Genomic DNA, 22742 nt, shown 5'->3' with positions numbered 1-22742 from the left:
CAAGCCGGACAAACTCCGTTACCCGCATCAGGGGCAAATCTTCCTTCAACATCCTCTACGAACCCAGTGCAGATCAACCTACCTGTGAATGTACCACTGGCTCCGCCCGAACGATTTTCTGGTGACCCAAAGAGGTTTGCAGTATTTATTAATCAGTGCCGGTTGCACTTCTTATGCCGGCCAGCAGCCTTTCCAACTGATCAAGCTAAGGTAGCTTTCGTGCTTTCGTACCTTAGTGGCAATGCGGCAGACTGGTCGATCCCTCTAGTTAATCAAGATGATCCGGTTCTCCATGATTTTCAAGCTTTTCAGCTCAGTATGGAAAAACTGTTTGCTAGGCATTCACAGGGGCAGGCCTTGGACAATGAGCTCCTTTCATTGCGACAGGGTAATCAAGACCTTTTGGCTCATATTGCGTCTTTCAACAGACTGATAGTGGAAACTCGATGGCCTGAGGACAAAAGGATTACGCTGTTTTATAGAGGTCTACGTGGAGAGCTCAAAGATGTGTTAGCCCAAGTAGTGAATCCCCCGCAAGACTGTTCGGACTATATTGACTTAGTCGTTCAAATTGACCACAGACTGCAGAACAGGAAGGCCGATCGTTCCAAGTTTGATGCTTGAGTATTTTCCAAACCACCAACTCCTACCAAAGGAGTAGACTCTGGGGAACCCATGCAAATAGGGGGCCTGAAAGGACCACTAACACAAAAGGAGCGGGAAAGGAGAAAACAGCTGCAATTATGCCTCTATTGCGGAAACTCGTGGCACTTTCTTCGAGACTGTCCGGTGAAACCAGCCAAGAAGGCAGTAGGAGCTGCAGTTACCAGGGTCACAAACTCTGAGCAGGGAAACGACCTCGCCCGACAAGAATAGAGGTCCTCTTGCCGAGCGTTAAAACCAGTTCCGTGACCTCGCATTTCGTGATACCTATGGTCCTCATTAGCCCTGAACATCCGGATCGATTACATGCGATTGAAGCTTACATCGACAGCGGTGCCATCGGCAATTATGTGGATCATGAAATGGTTTTGAGGATGAATCTGACTCTTTGTCGAAAGGCTGTAAAGGACGTCATTACTACGGTGGATGGTACGGAGATAGCCTCCGGACCAGTAACGCATACCACCCAAGAAGTGACGCTAGTAAGTCAAGATGGACACCATGAGAAGATCGTGTTCGATGTGATCAAGGCCCCTCAGTTCTAGATTATTCTAGGAATTCCTTGGTTAGAGAAGCACAATCCTCTGATCGATTGGCGAGCAAGAACGGTCCAGTTTCCAGAATATGTCTCTACTTGTCACCCTCCACCTGGTGTTGCACTGGCAGCAATTTCTTCAGAGACTCCCCAGTTACCTCCCGAATACCTAGAATACCAAGATGTTTTCCGGAAGGATCAGGCTAACTCTCTACCTCCTCATAGGTCTTATGACTGCCAGATAGACCTGATACCTGGATCTACTCCTCCTTGTAGTAGAATTTATGCCCTCACCGAGCCTGAGAACCTTCACCTTCGACAATACTTGGATCAATACCTGGCAAATGGGTTTATTCGTCCTTCCAAGTCCCCTGCTTCTTCAGCTTTGTTCTTCGTTCCAAAAAAGGAAGGAGACCTTAGAACTGGTATAGATTATCGCGCCCTGAACCAGATCACCGTTAAGAATAGATATCCGATACCTTTGATCCCTGAACTCCTGGACCAAGTCAGAAAAGCATGCATATATACAAAGCTGGATCTTAGAGGAGCCTACCACTTGGTACGAGTAAAAGAGGGCGATGAATGGAAGACGGCCTTCCGCACCAAGTATGGGCTATTTGAATATCAGGTCATGCCCTTCGGACTTTGCAATGCCCCGGCCGCCTTTCAATATTTTATGAACGATGTCCTCAGAGAGCTCATAGATGTGTGTGTTGTTGTTTACATTGACGACATCCTCGTTTATTCTTCATCGGAAACTGAACATCGGAAACACGTGAAAATGGTCCTCGAGAGATTGCGTCAACACAAACTTTTCGCTAAATTGGAAAAATGTGTTTTCAACGTGACTGAAGTTGAATTCTTGGGATTCATATTATCACCTAGCGGAGTGCGTATGGATTCAAAGAAGGTCGATGCAATTCTCAAATGGCCATCGCCATCCTCCGTAAAAGGTGTTCAAAGCATGTTAGGCTTCGCTAACTTTTACCGCAGGTTTATCCCCGAATTCTCTCGAATAGTCCAGCCCATCACCGCCTTGTTAAAGAAAAACAAACGTTTTGAATGGTCTACCGAGGCGGAACAAGCTTTCCAGAATTTGAAGACTAGATTTATCTCTGCACCGATCTTAAAACATCCTCGCCCAGAACTCCCCTACATCGTTGAAACTGATGCTTCGAGCCTTGCCATGGGGGCAGTTCTATCACAAAAGGACCCAGTAACCAATCAGTTGCATCCCGTGGCATTTTGGTCCCGCAAATTCTCGCCTCCTGAAATCAATTACACTATTACTGATAAGGAACTTCTAGCTATCAAGTCCGCCTTTAAGGCTTGGCGGCATTATCTTCTGGGGGCCCGACACAGCGTTACTGTGATTACAGATCACCGAAACCTGCAATATTTGAAAACCGCAAAAGCTCAATCCTCTAGGCAACTCCGTTGGGCTCTATTCTTTGCCAAGTTTGACTTCATAATTACCTATCGACCTGGTACAAAAAACGGTAAAGCTGATGCCCTTTCTCGGATGGGAGTGGAAGAACATTTGATCAATCCTAAACCTGTACCTATCATTCCCGAACAAAGAATTCTAGGCGTAATCGCCACACAATCCATAGAAGAAGTTAAGGATAAAGCCAGGCTACTGGTAACTCCAGCAGACATACAGAATTGGCATCTGCAGGGAAAGGACTTTACGGTGAAGGACAACCTATTATATTTCCAAGAACGGTTATACCTGCCCAGCACAGATTTACAGAAAAAGGTAATCTCTTGTTATCACGATTCTTTAATGGAAGGACATCCCGGTATGACCAAGACCTCGGAAAAGATCAAGCGCTACTTCTGGTGGCCGTCTTGGAAAAAAGATATCAGAGACTTTATAATGTCCTGTGGAGTATGCGCCCAAAACAAGAGTCAAAAGGAAAAACCAGCCGGCCTCTTACGCCCTATTGACATCCCGCCTCGCCCTTGGCATACGCTTTCTATGGACTTCATCACCGATCTACCTCCATGCTCCGGATACAATACGATCCTAGTAATCGTGGACCTATTCTCCAAGATGGCGCATTTCATTCCACTCAAAGGCTTACCAACAGCAGCAACTCTGGCCCGAGAATTTCTCGAAAACATCGTCCGACTGCACAGTTTTCCTTCAGTTCTAATTTCGGATCGAGGTAGTCAATTTATTTCTCATTTTTGGCGAAGTTGCTGTCGGTCGGCTCAAATTGATGTGAGACTTTCGACCAGCCACCACCCTCAAACCGACGGACAAACCGAGAGGACCAATCAAACTCTGGAACAGTATTTGCGCTGCATGCTACAACAAACTGAAAAAACTTGGAAAGATATCCTTTGGATAGGCAAATATGCCTACAATAACTCTGTCCACTCGGGAACTGGAAGACCCCGTTTTTTCTTTTATACGGTAGTCACCCTCGAACCTCGGAGTTGGATCCACTCCAAGATCTTGGAACACCAGCAGTAGACAACCTGCATTCTACAATCACCCAAGCCTTTAAGGAAGCCGTTTCTCACCTTCAAAGGGCTAAAGAACAATACAAGAAAGGAGCAGACCAACATCGGAAGGAAGCCCCCCAATATCAAGTAGGAGATCAAGTCTGGTTATCCACCAAATATCTACCTCTAAAAGGACCACGCACATTCAACCCAAGATACCTTGGTCCCTATTCCATCACTACCATAGTAAATCCGGTAGCGGTCAAGTTGGACTTGCCCCCTCACATGAAGATACATCCGGTCTTCCACGTCTCTCTATTAAAACCCGTGCAACCTCAAACCCGACTAACTACATCTCCAAAACCTATTCTAGTTGATGGAGAACTCGAGTTTGAAGTCAAAAGCATCCTGGATTCCAAGATCTCCAAATCTAAACTATTTTACCTGATTGACTGGAAAGGCTACGGTCCCCAAGAAAGATCCTGGGAACCTGCAGAATATGTCCACGCGCCTCGTCTAATCAAAAGATTTCATCGAACATTTCCTAACAAGCCCAAACCCCCGGAGAAGCCCGGTTTGAGAGGGGCCTTGAGGGGGGGTGCTGTCATGATCTCTGCTTCCAAAAGATCAGGACTTGCCCGACTCCCTTGGAAGCAGACCCATAACCCCGGTTCCGAGTGCCAGCCAGTCCCAATTGGGACCTTTTGGACCCTGTCCTGGCGCCAGTGGCACCAGGCTCATAAAGATGCCCAGTCCCAGCGCTGGAAGCGCCGGGCTCATAATGCTTGGGTGGACTTACCTGCAGCAGACCATGCTGCTTACTTACCTGCCAGTTGAACCCCTGATCCTCTTCTGTTTGGGACTACTTTTCCTGTTGGGTGGGGCAGGAGCCACTCCCTAGGTTCAGAACACTGGAACTCTTCTGGAAAGCAGGAACTCTTTTCTTACCTAGGCGTGGCTGTGGAAGGAGACACCTAAGCACTACAGGAGGCTATTTAAACCACACCCGATGGATGAATCTTGCTTTGCGTTATTCTGCATTCTCTGCAGCAGAACGCTTATCGTGTCTTCTGCTTCTGATCCTGGGCCTAAGGGAACAAAGGCTTACCATCCTGGAATCCAGTCTTCAGCAGCACCTGTAAAGACAAAGAAAGAACAGGTTAGCACTACGGTCTTCAGTGGCAGCGCATCTCTTACCTGGTCCATCGGCTGTCACCAACGCCTCGCGCTGCATTCCGGCATCTGAAAGACAAAGGCTTACCTACTCTTCGCATGCTCCGGAGGTCTTCGCACTGCATTCCGGCATCTGAAAGACAAAAGCTTACCAGCTCTTCGCACGCTCCGGAGGCCTTCGGCGCTGCATCCCGCATCTGAAAGACAAAAGAAGGTGCGTTTAAAGACATTGGGCAACTTTATTACTCACGTGCCATTACTCCTTCCCACGCCGAATCCAGTGGGTATTCCAGCACCCTTCAGCTTCTCTAAAGCTCCAAACTTGTACCTGCAAGATAAAAGGGACAGTTAGTGCGCATCGTGAAGCAGGCTACAAGCGCTTACTTACGTGCTTCCAGGCGCTTCTATTCCTCACGCGGGTTCGATCCTCAACTCTCATCAGCCCGCCATCCACCATCGCCGGAACCCTACAAAACAAGAGATATCATTACAAAAGACTTTTAAGACATTTGAAGTGCCCAGAACTTACCGTTCGTGCAGTTAACGACGGACAGCAGTCCTCTGAGGTCAAGAGGCCTGCACCCTTATCCAGTTAAGAAACTGGTTACGGCACCCTGCCCCGAGGCAGATGGAGAGCTCGGCGTTCACTTACCTAAGGTGAGGGCGTTAACCTTTGGGGTTCTACAGGAGAAGAGAAAGGGAAGAGGAGAGAGGCACCCAATAACCCCAGTTCATTAATCCCATATTTTCTATCTGCAGACATCTTACTCTTCGAGTCAGACATACAGTGCACAGAGGTCCAGCCCAAAGAGCCAACCGTGTGTTACACATCACCTTTGAAGATACGGCATTCACCCAGTCAAGACCGGCGCCTCTGCAGGAATCAGGTGAGCGTTACAACAGCCCGCCGGCGCACCTCTGTCAAATTCACCACAAACGGCATCGAGGGCGCCGATGGAATCGGCATTGACGTCGACCGAGGTGCCTATGACTTCGACAAATTGCTTCGAGGCCGGAGCCTTGAGAGAGTCCCTCGACGGACACAGCGCTGATGGCGTCCATGCCTTCTTGGAAGGCTTCACAGATGCCGACGGTCTTGATGGCATTGAGGACCAGGACCTGGATCTGGCACTGCTATGGCGATCAACCTTGTCCGATCGGGACCTCGATGGCTCCCGATGATCGCGCCGACTGCCCGAGCCTGGAGGCGTGCAAGAGGTGGCCCTAGCCCATTCCTTGCCGGCTTCTCTCGAAAGAACGGACGGAACAGTGCCGTGCGATTCGAAAATCGCCATCATCTGCCTTCTGAATGCCTCCCATTCGGCCGACGATGAAGACTTGGTAGGACAAGTCAACTGCCTTCTGGCGGAGTCCTCCGATGAGGACGGGGAAGACGACCGCTTCCGCGAAGGGCTAGACGAGGCAGAGGAATGGCGGGATCCACTCTAAGACCGAGACCCCCTGGACGTACGCCAATGCGGAGAGTCGCCCCTCGAGTCGTCGGTCGAAAACCCTGCGGATTTCGACTTATGGAGCTTAGACACCCTACCTACTGTCAATTTCTTCTTCCGTTCCCGCAAGGCCTTCGATGTCAGGGACTTGCAATCATCACAGTCGTCGGTGGCGTGGCTTTCACCGAGGCACCAGAGGCAGACTTTGTGCGGGTCCGTGATGGACATCTTTGCATCGCAGTCCCGACATTTTTTAAAGCCCGACTTCGGGGTAGAAGAAGACAAAGACTTCGAAGTAGAAGAATCGAGCGTGTCCGAGGCCGAGCAAACACATTTGTGGAAAAAACGGAACTGATGCTATGGGCGCCGTGCGTTTTATATATAACATCCGGTGACTTTGACCCTCGACGGAGGCCCTCGAGGGACAATTTATCGACGTCATTGATGCAGGACGCTTTCGCCGAAAACATTTCCGAAGCCACAGCTCTGGTCATTACCTGTCAAAGATGTGGAATATGTCGGAGGACACAATCCCCTCGAAATGCCCAACTTATACGAAACCACCACATCTACATCTACGTTTACAATCCAAGCCTATGGAGCCACCGGTCCTACTTAACACAGGAGCCTGTTGCCTCGCAGCCCAAACACTCACTAAACATGGGAGTTCTACCTCTGCTCCAATCCCTACCACCATACACGGGCTACCCAACACTTCAATGCCAAAAAATTATCACAAATTACATTCCCCTCATACAAAAGGTTTTGCTAATAACTTTTGTTACACGTGTGCCGGCACCGCTCGGCCTCTCGGCACGTCTCACCCCCTCTGGACTGCGTGGACACCTCGCCGACCGAGGGCAGGATAATTTTGAAGTCGGCTTCCGACGACCAATCTCCAGTTGCGCTGTCCGGTTGTCTCGCAATTCACGCAATGGTCCTGCAGTCCTCTGAGGTCCCACGGCTGAGGAGGCAGCACCTGGCCCGGCTGACGTCACAAGCGATCTCGCTGGGGCCTCCAACTTGTTAGGGTAGTTTCTGGGCAGGCAAAGCCGTGCTACGGGTCCGCGGACTCCCAGCTCACGGAAGGCCCTAACTCCTTCTCTTGTCCCAAAGAAGTCGAGGTCCACACAAGGAGCAAAGGGTTACTGCGGTTTATTATACAAAACACACAGGGGTCATATGCACGGAGGGAAGTCCAGGCATCTCTCACCGCATTCTGGCACGCAGGCCAGTTTTATAGACTTGTGACATCATAACCTGCGTAACTCGGCACGCTCCCTCCCCAAAACTAACAGTATTCAGCATGGCCACTGAGTGGTAGTTCCAGTATAGGAACCTATATGGAGATGATGTTATTAGATGTAGCCATGTCAGGTGGTGTACTTGGATCATCCCTAAGAATTGCTACTCTGAATATGTTACATTAGGTAAGCCCTGTGATTGGTCAATAGCCCCCACCATCTGCCTCCAGACCCGTGTTCTAATTAATCAGGCTGCGGGCCCCCAAGCCTGGGACAAACTCTGTTCCCAGCCTGTGAGACACCTGTTCTCATTACATGTATACTACGTGTCCGCAAGTTGCAACTATGTGTCTGCGTTTATACAGTAGTGTGTAGTAGAATAATGCCATGAGAGCGTTCCATTCCCATCATACACGGTAGCTGAAGAATAGCGAGTATGTTACGAACCGGTGTCTAGTCGTGGGATTGCTGCTCTTTCGCAGTCTCCATGTCTTGCATGCAGCACGTTCACACACTTTCCTGGCTTGACCACACCCAATGCACACGTCTTATTGCATCACATTGACAGTGTTCCGATTCATGCTATCTCTTCAAGTGGGGTGACTGGTTGTTATTTGGGAAAAAGTGAGGCGTTGAAAGGTGAATGCAGGAAGCGTAAAAGGTCATTATTGTTATTGATTGCATTTACTTTTAATTCTAAGAAAGAAAGAAAGAAAGAAAGAAAGAAAGAAAGAAAGATAGAAAGAAAGAAAGAAAAGCCATGTAGTTAGGGCTTTTCTTTTTCCTACGTAATAAGAGTGGAGGCACATTGCACAGACCATTCGGACTTCCTCTCCCACTACATCGTGGGTGAGCACCAAACCTGCAACAGCTTTAAGACTGTCCCTTGTAGCACTCCCAGATTCCTTGGACCTTTATTCTGTTCCTTGTGTCTTTCCTTAGTTCCTTATAGCATTCATTGATTACTGGCAGCATGTTCCGATACATTGTAGCTTTCGTCTATTCTTTATGGCTTTTCATTGTACCTTGGTGGCTTTTTTCATGTACATTGGTGCCTTTCTTCTGTTCATTGGTGCCTTTCTTCTGTTCCTTAGAGGCTTTCTTTTGTTCCTTGGTGGCTTTCTTCTTTTCGTTGGTAACATTCCTCTTTTAATTGTCTGTCCTCTGTTCTTTCTTGCTTTCCTCTGTTCCATGTGACTTTCATTACTTACTTGTTGCATCTTTGGTTACCTTACAACATGCATAGTTCACTGGGAGCATTTTGCGATTCTTTGTACTGTTTGTTTATTGTTTGTGGCTTTTTCCTTGACCTGCACCGTAGTGGCTTTTTCCTGTACCATAGTGTTTTTTTCCTGTACCTTCGTGGCTTTCCTCTGTACCTTGATGGCATTTCCTGTTCCTTATAGGCAGTCCTCTGTTCCCTGGCAGCATTCCTCTGTTCCTTGGTGGCTTTCTTCTTTTTATTACGTCTTCTCTCTGCTCTTTCTGGCTTGCCTCTGTTCCTCGTGTCTTTCCTTAGTTCCATGTTGCGTCATTTGGTACCTTGTAGCATTCATTGATTACTGTTAGAACTTATCAATTAGTGGTAGCATTTATCAGTTCCTGGTAGCTTCGTCTATTTCTTGGGGCTTTTTCATGTACGTTGGTGGCTTTCCTTTGTTCCTTGTGGCTTTCTTCTTTTCATCTTTCTCTCTTTGGTTTCTGTTTTTTTCTGTTCCTGGGTCGATTTCTTATTTTCATTACATCTTTCCTCTGTTTCTGGCTTTCTTCTGTTCCTTGTTGTCTTTCTTCTGTTCCTTGGTGGCTTTCTTCTTTTCATTACATCTTTCTCTCTGTTGTTTTGCATGGTCTGCAGGTGCTCACTTGGCTCTGTAAGGAAACGTGGGTAGCGTTGGTTGGTCAAGGAGTGTTGGGAAGGAGGGAATATCGTCCTAGACCCCCAAGCGCTTTCAGATGAGGCAGAGGCCTGGGTGTGTGCAGTATGATATGATATGGCATTTGTAACGCGCCTATACACAAGTGTTTCAAGGTGCGACGAGGCAGGGAGGGGGGAACAGGGGGGAAAGACAGACAACGATCCTACTAGGCCAGGTGTCATACAGATCGCGCAAGTGCACGGGTAGGGGGAAGGGAAAAGGTGCAAAGGGAAGGGGAGAGGGGGAAGTGCTGAACAGGGTAAGTAGAATAAAAAATTAATAAATAAATAGGGCCAGCTGGTGGCAAGTGCAAGGTAAGTGCAGACAAGTGCTGGGAGGGGGGGTGCTGTAGGGATGCAGAGACAGTCCCGCAGTGCAGGGGTTGTCAGGGAGGCAGTGCAAGTGGAGAGTGGCTGGGCCAAGGACCGAGGTCGGTGAGAGTGGCCCAGGTGCAGGTTCAGTGCAGTTTCAATGAAGAATTTAGCAGGGGAGAGGGAGAGAGAAAGCAGAAGCAAAGAGGAAGGTTTTGAGGTGCTTCCGGAACCGAAGATGGTTCTCCTCAAGTTTCAGGGAGGCAGGAAGGCTGTTCCAGAGGGAGGCCCCTGCCACAGAGAGAGATCTACCCCCAGCTCGTTGCTTCAAGAAGTGGCTGACCCTGAGGGAGTTGGAGACAGATGAGCGAAGGGCTCGGGAAGGAAGATATTTAGGAAGAGACAGTTGAAGGTATTTAGGCCCCAGGTCCCAGAAGGCCTTGTGGACACTGCAGAGGGTTTTGAACTTAATCCTCGCTGCCCCAGGGAGCCAGTGTAGAGATTTCAGTCCTGGAGAGATACGGTCCCTGGGCTTGAGGCCAAGGACAAGTCTTGCAGTCCTGCTCTGGATGAGTTACAGAGGGCGGAGAGTGGAGGCAGGCAGATTAAGATAGAGGCTATTACAGTAGTCCAGCTTCGAGAGAACCAGGGCTCTGGAGACCGTGAGCTTCTGGGGGAAGGAGAGGAAGGGAATAATACCTCTGAGGAGGTGCAGCTGGTAGTGTGACTTCTTAGAGACGTCAGATATATGAGGTGAGAAGGAGAGTGTGGAGTCGAAGATGACCCAGAGGTTTTTTGCCTTGCAAGTAGGAGCAGGAAGCGGGCCAAGAGAGGCTAGCCAGAGCGCTGCAGGGAAGGAGGGAGTGGGTGTGCCGATGAGTAGAATCTCAGTCTTACTGGCATTAAGGCAGAGGTCATTGGCGGCACACCATTCCTGGATAGCAGACAGACAGTCGGAGATGAGGGGAGGAGAGGATGAGGCCGAGGGTAGCCTGAAAATGAGCTGGGTATCGTCCGCATAGCACTGAAAGTTGGGGCAGAGAGTGGCGATGCGGTGGGCAAGGAGTGCCACCAGATACTGATTGAACAGCCAGGGAGAGAGATTAGATCCCTGGGGGACACCACATGTAGAGAAGAAGATGTCAGAGAGGAAGGAGCCAGTTGGACCTTGGAGGGTCGATTGGAAAGGAAAGAGGTCAGCCACGCCAGAGCCTGACCAGTGATACCCACGTTATCACGGAGACGGTTGAGCAGGATGGCATGGTTGACAGTGTCAAAGGCAGAAGAGAGATCAAGCAGAATGAGAACACACGGAGTGTTGGAGTCGAGGTTCGAGAGCAGGTCCTCACGGATGTTCAGGGGAGCAGTTTCCGTGCTTCTGGCAGCTCTGAAGCCAGATTGATGGTCATGAAGACTACCAACAGATTCAGCATGGAGGTTGAGCTGGGAGATGGCCAGTTTCTCCAGGAGCTTGCCCAGGAAGGGAGTGATGGAGATTGGGCGATAGTTAGCCGGGCAGGTGGGGTCGGAAGAGGGTTTCTTAAGAAGAAAGTGCACAAGGGAGTGTTTAAGGGGGATGGGAAGACTCCAGAGGCGAAGGAGTGGTTGCAAAAGTCAGCCAGGGCAGGAGCCAGGGAGTCGATGTGGTCCTTGATAGTTTTGGAGGAGCAGGGGTAAACCTGTTTAGACGACACTTTCATAGATCGGACTTGTCTGGAAACCTTGTCAGCAGAAAAAAGGGGAAAGGCAGAGAAGGAGGGAGGAGGGGTGGCTGCAGAAGGGCCAGAGGAAGAGCCAGGAAGAGATGGAGGGAGGTGATAGGAGGAGAGTGTGGACAGGATGGCCTGAGTTTTAGAGATGAAGTGAGAGGCCATTGCAGTGCAGAGGGCCTGGGAGGGGACAGGAGAGGTAGAGACTGCAGCAGGGTTGGCAAGCTCCTTGCAGATTTTAAAGAGTTCGGCCGAGTTGTTAGATGCAGCAGAGATGCAGGCTTGGATAAGGGCTCTCTTCTTGGTGAGAACGGAGAGACGGTATTGCCTTTGGAGCAGGCGGCAGGACAGTTTGTCAGAGGATGTACATGAAGCAAGCCATTTCCTCTCTGCCACCCTGCACTTGCCTTTTAGGGTGACGGGATCCGAGTTATACCAGGAGTTGCATTTGGCTTTGGGCTTCAGGCGGATTCTCATGATAGGGGCAAGGGTATCAAGGGTATCAGATATAGCAGAGTGGAGAGTGGAGAGGGCTGTGTCAGGGTGGGAGTCAGCCGAAGGGGGAAGGGGGGTGAGAAGGTGGTAGCGAAAGCCTCAACTGACACGCGCTTCATGGGTCGGATGACCGCGAAGGTGGGTGGCAGTGATGAGGGTGGCTTTGCCTGTGTGGTAGGGAGGGTGAGGTGGGAGGATAGGAGAGAGTGATCACTCCAGGAGAGAGGAGTGGAGAGAGGGACAGAGAGGGGAAGGTCAGAAGAGATCAGAGCATCAAGAGTGTGCCCTGCAGAATGGGTCGGCCCAGACGGGAGAACAGAGAGTGAGAGAGAGTCGCAGAGGTCGCGAAAGAGTCTAGAGGGAGGACAGGAGGCATCAAGGTGGATAATGAAGTCTCCAAGAAAGATGAGTTGAGTGGTTAAGGACAGGAGTGAGGAGGTGAGGTCAGCCCACTCAGAGAGGAAGGAGGAAATGTGACCAGGTGGCCGATAGATAGTAGCCACGGTAAGGGAATGGCTAGGAGAGAGAGAGTGTCGGCAGACAAGACACTCAAAAGAGGAGTAGGTCTGCGTAGGAGTGACAGTGGCAGGAATCCACTCTGGGAAGATAAGGGCCACACCCCCCCTCCACGGTTGGGCCTGGGCACGGAGAGGATCTTGTAACCGTCAGGTAGGAGTGTGTCAAAGCTGGTGACAGAGCTGGCCGTGAACCATGTCTCAGTGAGACAGAGGACATCCAGGTCCAGTTCCTCAAGAAGGTGACAGATATCAGAGGAATGTTTGATGGCAGAGCGAGAGTTAAGAGTGGCAATGTGGAGAAGGTTGCCCTCCTTGAAGGACTTCCGGGGAGGGGTACAGATCAGAGGTACGCCCTGTGGAGGTGTAGAAGAAGGAGGTGAAGAAGGAGCAAGAGAGGGGGCAGGGAGGGAGGGTAGAGGCAAGGTAGCCGAGGACAGAGGAGGGGGCACAGCAGGAGAGGAAAGGAAGTCGATGAGGCGTGGGAAGCATCTATCAAAGAGGTGAAGGTTGGCTTGAGGGCCTTGGACCAAGACGGTCCCATTAGCGTAGACATTAATGATGGCCTTAGAGGAGCGGAAGGGGGCCAAGAGGACATCCCAACGGGTGCCACCATTAATGGGAGAAGAGGAGAAAGGAGAGAGCACAGAGACCATATGAAGGGTCCATAGGTCAGGCGAAGGCACGAAAAAGAGGATGTCAGTAAGAGTTTCCTTGGAGCAGGCACTAGTGTAGGTGTCAGCTATAGGGAGGCCTGGGTTGGAGACCAGGATGTCCTTTTTAAACTTTTTCCTACCAGATTTAGTGAGGAGAGCAGGATAGTCGATAGAGAAGCAGTTAGAGAAGATAGGCGAGATAGAGAGCACCATGGAGTAGGAGGGAATGGGGGGAAGAACAGACGATATGAAAGCACGAAGACAGGAAGTGAGCGGCAAGGCCAAGTTTACCACTTTACAGAAAAACAACGGTAAATGCGTATTAGGTACACCCAGTGGAGAGGCCACCTAAGTAGGAGGGAGCACCATGGAGTAGGAGGGAGTAGGGGGGGGAGAACAGACGATATGAAAGCACGAAGACAGGAAGTGAGCGGCAAGGCCAAGTAGGGGCTCTGCGAAGGTACAGGAGGGCAGGGGGTGTCGATGGGGGCAATAGTGCAGGGAGGGGAATGCATGTTTTACCCTTAGAGCACATTGGGAATCAAATGCCACCTTGGATAGTAGCAGCCATATTGAAATCGAGGCCTAGATCTGCTCTGCAGCCAGGGCTGCAGACCTGAGCCGCGCACATGAGAATAAGTGCATGCATGTGGGAATAGGTTGCCCCATCCCAAGACCCTCAGCATTCCAAGGTGCCAAGTCCGTCCCAGATCACCGACCATAAACCTGTTACAGTCCATCAGAAAAGATCAAAAGGCAGTGACAGTTGCCTTCACATGATTTGTGCTCCGAGGTGCCGGGAGGGGGTAAAACAACATAGCCAAAATGAGGGTGGGGAGCTTTGGATGGGCACCGACGTGTCTGGAGTCGAGCTTGCGCTCCTAGCGCTTGTCTGCAGTACCAGGTTCACATCAGGCTAGAGCTTGCATTGTTTTTCTTTGCTTAATCACCAATAGATTGTAGCTTCATGTCATAGATGACGCACGAAGAGGAACGCATGTGGAAGGAAGGAAGACGGAGTTGAGACTAATGTTCTGGCATCCCTTATGGAGCAGTTAGCCTATGTACAGGGTCACACCAAACAGCCATTCCGATTTGTACCTTATGTAATTACATCGCTGATGATGCTGTGTGCTTTATAAATTGTTGTTTGTACTGATTTTGGAAGAACGTTCCTTGGCAGCAGAGTGCTTTGATGGCGCATCTTTATTGGAAATAAGCCTTGTTCTACCTGCAAGAGGTGTCCTGGGCCTTTTTCCCTAGTATGGTGTATTTTTTGCGGTGTGTGCTTTGAGGGGTTTCTCTACAGGAGTGACAGATAGGATAGATGTGCTCATCTATGGATGCGCGCAGACGCAGGAGGAACTGTGCGCGTGAGGTTTCTGGGTGAGCTTTGTTTTGAGCACTTGGCTTGTTGTCTCCAGAAGGGCGGTGTCACATTGGTTAACTTCTACATTTTACTAGAGCACCCTTTGGGTTGGTTGACTTGCAGCACTCTCACTAATGCCATCCTCACATTTTGAAATAACCATTTAGACCAGATACTGTGCAAAAAGCAACAGCCATTAGGACTTTAGAAAGAAACTGGAAGCTATCAAGCCAGGAGGTCCCTACTTTGCCTAAAGAGCAGAGGTAAAGGTCACAGTATGGTCTTCATTTTGGTTTGTGATAGTGGTAACTTTTATTTAGTAACATATTGTTATGTGCACAGTGGCAGTAATATAATTCAACAGCATAGTCGAAATCCTAATGAACCTGCATTTATTGAAACCCACAATCATTTGGCTTAGGTGGACACAGAGCGGAAAGGCACGTGTGTGTCCTCCTGCCGAAGGCATTACTAGTAAAGAGGAGGCTGAGAAACTGGGCAAACGCAGTGCTCTCTTCTATTTCTACCCCTGGCACATCCCTCCATGTTGCAGGTCGACAGTCCCAGAAGTTCATACAAGGCTCAGCAAAGATTTGCAAGGATCATGGCTTGTAGCGGCATCCGTCTGATGCTGGCTGCCTACAGGTGTGGGATTAGCCAGGTGGCCAGGTCATCTGACGCCCGCCAATCAAATGGATGTGGAGGTGGTAAACGGACTGCGCACCATGCTTGCCATCGTTGATCACTAAAAAACACAATTAAGGCAGAAGAAGGCATTAGGCTTGGTGAAATGGTAACCAATTGCACAAAAATAAGGGTTGTGAAGAAAAACAAAGGCAGGGAGGGGGGACAGAGGAAGTAAATAATGAGAAGTGGGGGGAAGCAGTTGCATGTACAGGAAGAAAAACAGAGAAAATGGAAGAAGAAACGTCTTGTAAACACAAATGTAGCAAAAGAGACTGACATGCAAAGAGAAATGGGGGGATATGGGAGTGGGTGTGCCAGTTGCAGAGTTGGCGGAGGGGCGAGAGAGAACCAAAGACGGGCATGTCGTGGAAATCGACATACTGGGGAAAAGGTGAGGGGTACCAGATCAAAGGAGCGATATGACAACTGTTAAAGTTTCCACTTAAGGGAAAATCCAGGTAAAAGGTAGAGTAATGGAGAGCAAGAGACAGACACAGGTGCAGACAGATACACAAGTTAGTTGCACTCGGACCTCAGACAAGTGGTAAAAATCAGGAAGCACTTTCATGCACTTTAAATATTCTGAAAGCAGGGGTCGAAATTGGAATCGGTTGAGCAGGAGCAAGAAGCAGTTCCTGGGTATCGGCCATCACCCTTTAGGCAGGAGCTACGTCTGGGGAACCAGGAGCTAGTACATAGTGTGTGAGATGCACACTAACTTTTAGTCCATTATATATTATCGAGTATGCGGTACATGTCTCTTGGGTGTGTCTCTTTATTCTCTTTTAAACACATTCCCAAGCCTACAAACAGTTAATATCACATAGCTATGCTTGTATGGCACCACTTGCTTGGGGTGTCACAAGTAGCTCCTTGTAGCTCTTGGTTTCAAGCTCACTAGGCTCCCCTTGGCTATAATCAGGAGCTATATAGCTCCCAGCTCCTGGTAAGCTCGAACCCTGGAAAACAAACCTAATTTGTCAGTGACTGGCTCTCAACAAGCCCTCAGATTCCTAGTCAAAGACCTCTTCCATTACAGGGCCATATCGGTTCCCCTTTCTTTGGCTGCCATGAGTGCCGCACTGCAAGAACTCAAAGTGAAGCTGCAGGTTCCTGGCTGCCAAAGGAATCATTACAAACAGGAAGCGCAGCCCTAAAAGAATGCTATAGCAGGGACGTGCTGTGGTCCCAGAGGCCGAGGTGCCACCGGTATTATTGACAAGCAGTGGCATTGCTAGTAGGGGCGGTGGGGGCGGGGCGGGGGGTGGGCTGGGCCCTCCTCTGAAATCCTGCCCTGCCCCATATTCCCCCTTAGCTCAGCTGGGCTACTTTCTCTGCATTGTCTGTAGTGCTGTTTCTGCCAGCACACACACACAGGGCAACAATCAATGCTGCCACACAACAATGAAGAGCTGTTAAGTCACCCTGCAGCCAAGAGCAGCACCAAAGCTTTAATGATGGGTCATTCGTGACTTAATGGTTTAGTGCCCACATTTTGATGGGAGGTGAGGTGCACAAAAGGGGTGTGGTAGTTGGTGTGCACAAAAGATTCTCTGCAGGAGTGCTTCTGATGTCACACGCTGCCATTTTATAGGCAGCCCGCCTATTTTTGTCTGTGGCCCCCCACTGTGCCCCTCCTAAATTTGATTCCTGGTGAGGCCACTGTTGACAAGGCCCTAGAATGCCCCGTAAGCAAGGAGGAAAGCCCGACTGGCCAGTGTGTTGGCAAGTCGCTAGTGGGCACCTACATGTGCTTCCTGTTCCAGGCCAGTACTGAGGTGCGATTTTCCAACACTCATCTTCCATTGGTCAGGTCTAGCAAAGGGGCACTCGTGCTGCTCTCAGCTTGGACCATTATTATTATCGAGGTTATGTAGAAATTGTTTTCAGTACAATTTTTATAGCGTTTGCATTCTCACGAGTTTGGTACTGTGTGAGCCCTACATTACGCCTCAACGTAAAATAGGCCGTATGCACATAGCATAAGCTGACAACTGACGCGCAATTACGTCACAAGTCCACGAGCAGGGCAGGCTGTGGAGTAATGCGATTGCGACGACATTTTTATAACATTGGCACTAGGCCACTTCACAGAGCTTTCCCAGCATATCATCATTCAAAACAAATGATACATTTGCCTGCAGCCTAATCAAACACTGATGCGAAGGGGGGTCCTTTGGCTTGTGGTTTATAAGGCCGCAGGTTTTATTAAAACATTAAAAAACCCTTCAAACTCTGACCTTAATTTCTACGTTGCAGGTTTATCATCACTGCAAATCACAATCTAGATACATTATCCATCATCAAAATATATCCCCATTGCAAATCTGTACCCAAATGTCGGCGGCGACCAGCCCACTAAGCCGACTAAGAGCCCACTAAGCCGACTAAGCTAACTTTCTTCTTTCCCCCTCGTACATTCCATTCAACTTATATAGACCAAAACTCCCCAGCCCTAATTTTCAGAGGACCGCCTGTCCTTGCAGGTGATCTTGAGCTGGAGGAGCGCTGTTCATGAGTGGATGGGGGGTGGTCGGGCTTTCTCCTTTTGTTTAAGCCCCCTCGCAGCCTTGGCCTCACAGGGGTCTTTACTGCGGAAGGGACAAAAAGCCCCTCCAATTCTTACCCACCTCGTTTGTTATGTAAATTCCGTCCTACTAGTCGCTTGAACACTGCCACGCCTAAGGGGGATATACACCCATCTTTGCCCCCACCCCCAGGGTGCTCTTTAACTTCTGTTCTCGCATCTCCATCCATCAGGTTGCCCCATTCCACAAACACAGGTCCATGCCCTTCTCGGATGAGTGCCCCCATCCCCTAAATGATACCCTGGTACATCCAGCTTTACTAGGACTAGCCCGTGCCCAATTCGTGAGAGACCCATTCCTTTGTAAAACGTGGCCATGGCTTTGTTCAGCTTTTTGCGAGATAACCCCCCCTCGCCCCAAACCTCTGACCGCTTAGCTTTTGATGCCTTTTAGACATCCTGGTCAGGTTTATCCTTTTTGTTTTTTCTTCTTCTTCCCAAATCCAATCCTGGCCAAAGCTCTGCAGCCTACTGTCGCAGAGGACTGTCCTGCCCCTTGTGGGTTGCCCAGGCTGGAACGAGCGCTGTCCATGTTGTGGGGAAGTCACGGTATTTCTTTTATGTACGCACCCTGTCTATGCAGTCATATCCCTCATTGAATCTCCTTCAGGATTTGCATAAGAAACGAGGGACTCTCGCCCCATTTCTTGGTATTTATACCGACAGGCTTACCAGGTCGATTTTCCTTAGGTTTCGCTGGAACTTGATTCTAACAAAACAAATTCTGGTAAGGTACGGTTGGCTATCTGTGGACCAAGCCATATGTCGATTCTGTAAGCAAGAGAACATCTGTGAAACTTTAAAGCATGAAGCCTGTGCTCAACGGACGCCTGTATTCTAAAGACTCATCGGTTTAAGAGAGTCTGCGGGAATGGTCGTTCCTTTCCCATTTGGTGGCACAGGGCTGCAACGAGCTCACCAAGCACTAAGGAAGGAGAGAAACCCTCCCGCTTTCAGAAAACTTCTGAAGCCCATATATGTTTTGATAGGGTCCTGACCACCTGCTATTTGTAATTTGTCTTGTTCCTGTCTGTTTGTTAATGTTAATGTTAAAGGTATTTATATAGCACACCGTCACCAACGGAGTTGGTCTCCAGGCGCTCAGGCGGATCTGTAAAGAAAAACAGTGGGGGGTGGATTAGTAGGTGATGAGGGCGTAGGAAAGTGAGAGGTGGTGTACTGTTGGCAGCTTCAGTTCGGTTTTCACTGTGCGCTGAGCTTGGGTGTGCATATAGGATCGAAGCAAGTCCTTGCATGCCGTATTTGCGATCTATGTGTTGATTGTTTGTTGTTGTGGTGTGGTGAAGTCTGTGCGGTTTGCTATGAGGGAGGTGGTTGTGTGGGCTTTTTGTGTGAATTAAGTATGCAGAAATTTGAAGTTTTGGTTAGTGGGTTGTATGCCTCATAATCCCTGTAGTTTAGTTTATGTATCAGGTTGTCATACTGGGTTGGTATCTTCTCTTGGTTTACTGATTGTCTAGTTTCTGTGGTGATACCGTGGCTGGTTCCAGCAGATTAAATTGGCTAAGTACACCTATATTATCTTTCTATGTAGCCGGCTGGATACCTGAGGGCTTTGGCGCTCTATAAATATCTAGAAATTGAAAATAGAAATAGAATATCTTGTAAATATATTCCTGCTTTAAGATAGAATTTTCTAAAGAAATACCACGTGTTGTTGCTGGTGGGAGATCCAGAGCTGCTTTGGGCTGTTTGTCTAGCTTGTCGTAATACCTCGATTGTAGTTACAGTTGGCGTCTTTCTTAAAGCTTTGAAGTTAGATGCCAAATCAACGAAATGAAGATATATTGTTGAAGTTGTAGATCTTTAAAATTAATTTTATTGTAATTGTATTTGCTGCCTTTGTTGAATTGTGCTCTTTGTTTTTATTATCATGATTTTTTAATGAATTGTTTGTACAAGTGTTGATGTTTTTATATACAATTGTGTTGTATTGTAAGTCTTGTTTTGTCACTGTGTTTCAAAATAGGGATTGCCTTACTGCCACGGGTCCTTCTGGCTAAACATAGTGAAACAACAAAAAGTGAATCTGGGCGAAATGAGATCAGAACATCTGTACACATTTAGACAATACCAAATCTTGTCCAAAAAAAAATATTTATTTATAAGCAATTTACACAAATATTTATTGCTCTCGACATCCACATTTAAACACCACCATTCATTCCATCATTCATTCACACTCTCACTATACATGTCAATATTCCACACTGGGGGTACTTTGACCACTTAGAACCTATGTATTCTGTTGTTGGAAGAGAGTGCTGCTATATTTGTGAGAACGTTCATTTGGAAACATTATACTTGGCACTGCGAGCCACGGAGGGCTCTTGCTGAGGCACGCTCGCTTCCGGGAGGAGGCGGAGCCAACCGGCGATCACGTGGGCAATCACGTGACTTTGTGCAGACTCATAGTCCAGCCCAAACCGCCCTTGCGGTGTATTCTGTTGTTGGAGGAGAGTGCTGCTATATTTGTGAGAACGTTCATTTGGAAACATTATCCTTGGCACTGCGAGCCACGGAGGGCTCTTGCTGAGGCACGCTCGCTTCCGGGAGGAGGCGGAGCCAACCGGCGATCACGTGGGCAATCACGTGACTTTGTGCAGACTCATAGTCCAGCCCAAACCGCCCTTGCGGTGTATTCTGTTGTTGGAGGAGAGTGCTGCTATATTTGTGAGAACGTTCATTTGGAAACATTATCCTTGGCACTGCGAGCCACGGAGGGCTCTTGCTGAGGCACGCTCGCTTCTGGGAGGAGGCGGAGCCAACCGGCGATCACGTGGGCAATCACGTGACTTTGTGCAGACTCATAGTCCAGCCCAAACCACCCTTGCGGCGTTAAGCCCGTCCGCGGAGTAAAGGGCGTTGCAGTCTATCTTTAGCTGTACTGTTTTGCTGCTGTTTGGCTCAGGGTGGCGCAGGAAGCCCGGTTGGGTCTCACTTACTAAAAAGTATCTACAGGGGTCAACTGTTGCTCTTAGCTGGACACTGGGGAGGAGAGACGGACTCTGGCTGCTCCTCAAGCCATCGGGCGTTCCCAAGGTGATGCTTCTATATATATGTGATACTGATTTTAAAAGTAATTGACAAACATTATATACTCTTTTAATCGCATATCTTTTGTTCCCAGCTATTGTTTTTATTGATTTTACTCATAACCACTTCGGAGATATTATCATTAATACCTAGAGGCTGCGAGCGGTGCTCCCCTCGGTAAGTAATATAGTATCTGTGCATCTACTTTTAATATGCCCGCAATTAGAAGTGGGTTTGAAACTGTTGAGAACCAAGCACCTATAATAGTAGAGGTTCAACCTGGCTCCGGGAGGCTGAGTGAGGCACCTGTGTATACAAATTCTACTGGAAATATGCCTAACCCTATTTTAGCTGTGGGTAAGACTAAAGAAAAGTCTATTTTAAGTGCTGAAGGGGGTCAGAGGGGCTCCGCTTCTACCGACCTCGTAGTGTCCGACGGCGTAGCCCCTAGCTATGGGGATATGGAGTTAGCAGATTACGAATTTAATGGGGTTCATAGGGACAAACCAGATTTTAGACAGGAACTTACAGATGAAGAATGCCTCCAACAAAGCTTTATTGGTATTAAAAAGGTAGTCCGCTATCACGCTTCTACCCCCCTTCAGAGGAAGATTTTGAATAGTAAAACACAAGCTGGAGAAGGTTTAGAATCGTTATCTTGGAAGGGTATAAACCCATCCGGATTCATGCAATTTTCACATATTTCGCCAGCTACATTCATTTTTGGAAAGGAGAATAAGGATAATGTGCAGTCTTCCATAAATTCTCCTAGGTTAGAAACCCTTAAACTAAATGACGGGGGGGTTCATTCTAAAGGGACTTCTATTCGGCCAAAGTATAATCCCAATCAACCTATTGGGGAAAGCGATTTAGATGACTCTTTCTTTACTATGGCAGATGCTACGGGTGTTTTTGCTTAAAGAAATTGTGGATTTAGAGATACCAGCAGGTAGATCTGCGCATAATGGAAAGGGGGCAAGGAGTCTATCGGAGGGTGTGCCTTCTTACTCATACCCATGTGATGAAAACAACTACATAACTGGGAATCAACTAGTGGGTACGCAAAAATCTCTGGTTAAATTGCCCATAGAAACAGCCAATTCGTCTATACATAATAAAATAGCCTCTACTCAAACTGACAAATGGGAGGAAACAATAGTGCAATAGTGCAAATGGAAGACAAAGCAACGGATCCCCAGCAATTTCTACGAGAAAACCATGTAGTAGAAGAAGATAAACAAGAAATATCTGGTTTAAGTAAGAAGGAGAGAGGGGATTATTTGTTACCACTCCTGTCGAACCTACACATTAGTCTAAATCTGGCCCTGAAAACGCTGGGGGAATCTCAAGAGACTATGGCGGGCTCTATGATAGGGCAACAAGCGGCTTTCAATCAGCTGGTGTCTCGTCTGGGAATAGTAGAGGGCAAGACCATGAAGGAGCATATTATTAAAGAACAGAGTCGATGTGACAAATTTAGAAAGGATCAGGACATAAGATTAACTACCATGGATGCAAAAATTACCACTCTGTTGGAAGTTATGCTTTCAGGAGACCGCCCCACTTCATCTAAAAGAGAGCTAGTGGAACGCGATTCCCAGGGCCAAAAAGATAATGAGGACAACAATAATAATTACGGAAAGAAAATGGTTTCTCCCGATAGTCCTTCAACCCTCGTAGATATCATAATGATGGCAACTGAAGGGTGCTCCGAAGATCAGGAGTTGGATAATCACAGTACACAGATGCATACGAGAGTATCCCTTAATGACATAGAACTTTTGAACATCAGCAGTGAAGATATAAGATCCCCTCAATACACCACACCAATTAAAGGGCTAAAAAGCAAACATAAGATCAAACATAGAGAGAAAAAATCATCAAATCAAGAGCTGGAATTGGAGGCAAAGAGTAACAATG

This window comes from Ambystoma mexicanum, chromosome 6p, assembly GCF_040938575.1.
Source record: "Ambystoma mexicanum isolate Mex_15411 chromosome 6p, UKY_AmexF1_1, whole genome shotgun sequence".
In the NCBI taxonomy this organism is placed as follows: Eukaryota; Metazoa; Chordata; class Amphibia; order Caudata; family Ambystomatidae; genus Ambystoma; species Ambystoma mexicanum.
Note: the sequence above shows the minus strand (reverse complement) of the source record.